The 2,395-nt window shown below is 38.6% G+C and overlaps 1 long non-coding RNA gene across 1 annotated transcript; it reads right to left on the bottom strand.

The window, feature by feature from the left end:
* Positions 1-144: 144 nt before the first annotated feature.
* On the bottom strand, positions 145-1,141 carry LOC121812816. The gene is made up of 3 exons (XR_006053350.1): positions 521-1,141; positions 300-417; positions 145-174 (listed from the first exon to the last, which is right to left on the bottom strand). It is a non-coding gene; the product is annotated as an uncharacterized LOC121812816 (long non-coding RNA).
* Positions 1,142-2,395: the final 1,254 nt, after the last annotated feature.

The following is a 2,395-nucleotide window of genomic DNA, read 5'->3' as shown; positions in this document are numbered from 1 at the left end:
AGTACTTAATATGGAAATAAAGGCAAAATGGAAACATGCTTCATATTTTAAGATACACACCTGCCTTGTGGGGAGAACATAGTTAGGGTTCAAAGCTTTAACAAGCTTCCTAAACCCACTGTACTCCACAATAGTGAAGGGTTGAGCAAGGCCTCATCCACATCATTCCTCTCCCTTGATAAAAAAAAAAAAAAAAAAGAAATTACAGATATCAGTAAATACAACCCGAATATAAGCGAATGACATGGGGAATATAAATGTATCAAATGACTGTATCCTTAAAACCTACAAAAACTCACCTGAGCTTGGTCCACCTTGGTTAGTCTCCTTGTTCTCATGCAGGGCTCTGCAATGCCTCAGCATAGATGAGGTGTTGTTGCTGTATCCAAGTTCTTTGGAGCACAGCAAACACTTCACCTTTTAATAAACCAAAAGACAGAAATACGATTATAGGATCTGTGGTGTGGTTTATTTATATTATGGTGCTTATCATTTGTGATATTTATTACAGTGTGTATACCTTATTAGGAGAGATGAGATCGAAATGTTGCCAGACCGGGGAAAATTTTCTTTTCCTTGCTGGTTCCATCGAGAGAGGAAATGCTCAAGTAACTATGTAGCACGTACGTAATCCAATTCCACAACACAATGTAATGGGAATCAGCTGTGTTTTGCTGCCCATTTTATTTGGAATCTGACGCAAACCGGCAAACCAGTTCCTGAATCAGTCACGTGGTACGGACTGCCCGCGAGGCCTCGAATGTCACTGCATACGTAATGAAAGCAAGCGTCGATACGCGCTTCACAAAAACGCCCCCGAGATTACCCAACACAGGCTTTAAAGCTTCGACACACAGGACACATCACTAGTTCGTTGTTCAGTCTGCAATCCCAGAATAAAGCCGAGGGTTTTGAGTTCACCTGTGCCTCTGTGAGTCCCGCTCTTGGGTCCATCATACCAAGCCTGCCTTCACACTGGCATGACACCATCCAGTTCCAGGAGGAGGATTATTATCATTCTGGGAATTCACTGAATGTAAACTGGTAAAAAGTTCTGAATGTTATTTTGTCAAAGATTGAAACAGTGCTGCTAGTATAGCTACATATTATACTGCACAACTGAAAAACCTGCAAAATAAATCATGAATGCATTGTGTCAAAGTTGCCAAATTCCAGATTTTCAGAGATTATCAATAGATGCAGCTAATCTATTAGTATGCGAAGCCTATGTGATATTCGTCCTCACTAACTAAACCTATGGTATAGGATTAAGAAATCTTACATGACCTCCTTGAGTTATCGTGCTCATAAAGTTGGGCATCCTGACCACCTGGTGGGCTGACAACTATATCCCAAGCTTTTCAGGCTGAGTGGTTAGAATTCAAAGTAAATAACTGATGTCAAATTAAAATCAGGCTCTGACGTGAGTTTGTCTGATTGTGTTAAAGTCTAACATCTCTTTCTCCTTGTGTTTCTTCGTTACTTTCTCTGGTTGTATCTCTGGTGGGAGGAACCAAGACACAAGGAAAGGAGGCAAGGAAGGAAAAACTAAAAAAAAAACAGTGGAAAGGATAAAAAATAAAGCATCATAGACGACAGGAAGTAAGATGCTCAGCATGTGTGTGGTTGTTGTGATTAAAAAGCTGTTAAAGTGGAAGCTTGGCATCCCATTCATGTTACTCTGGATCATAAACTGTTTAAATATAAATGAATGAATCAAACTTAGATTCTCCACAGTTTTGGGGAGGGTCAGAATAAAAGTGATGTATTTAGATTTCTTTTTTTTCTAAGATGAAAAGCCATGTATAAGGTATAAGTGTTTTGGGTTCAAGCTAAGCAGACTCAAGGAGTTGTTCCTCAATCTTTTACAAAGATGAAAGTGGACAATACATATTTTAGAAGGAATGTTTCACGAATTTTAATCATGTTTAATACATTCGTTTAAGCTCAGTGAGTTCTGTTTTATATTTCCTCTGAATATCAACATGAACTCTCAACACACAGCGCATTAAAAATGATCTCTGCTTCTTCTCATTGGCTGTTGTTGACTTCAACTTTTTCTGTCACTGTACGTGATGTCATCATCTCCAACTTCTCCCCTGTCAGATAAAAAGAACCAAAATAAACAACAAAATAATTCACTGTTTCATAATCATAGTGTGGGAATGTGTTTAAGTGATTTATGAATATCACATTAAAATAATTCACATAATTTCACTCTGAGAAACAAAACCTTCAAGAGAAACGGCTCAGTCTCACCTTCAGATTTCCTTTTAACTTGTCGTCTCACCAGCAGAACCAGTAACACCAGTAGAACCAAAACACAGACTGATTTAACAAATGACACAGTGATAACAAGAGAGAAGAGTGATGGAGAGACACAGGTGGAACCAGG

The sequence above is a fragment of the Haplochromis burtoni genome, unplaced genomic scaffold (assembly GCF_018398535.1).
Source record: "Haplochromis burtoni strain Fernald_Lab_line unplaced genomic scaffold, NCSU_Asbu1 Contig_860, whole genome shotgun sequence".
NCBI lineage: Eukaryota > Metazoa > Chordata > Actinopteri > Cichliformes > Cichlidae > Haplochromis > Haplochromis burtoni.
Note: the sequence above shows the minus strand (reverse complement) of the source record. Positions and strands in the feature narration are given on the sequence as shown.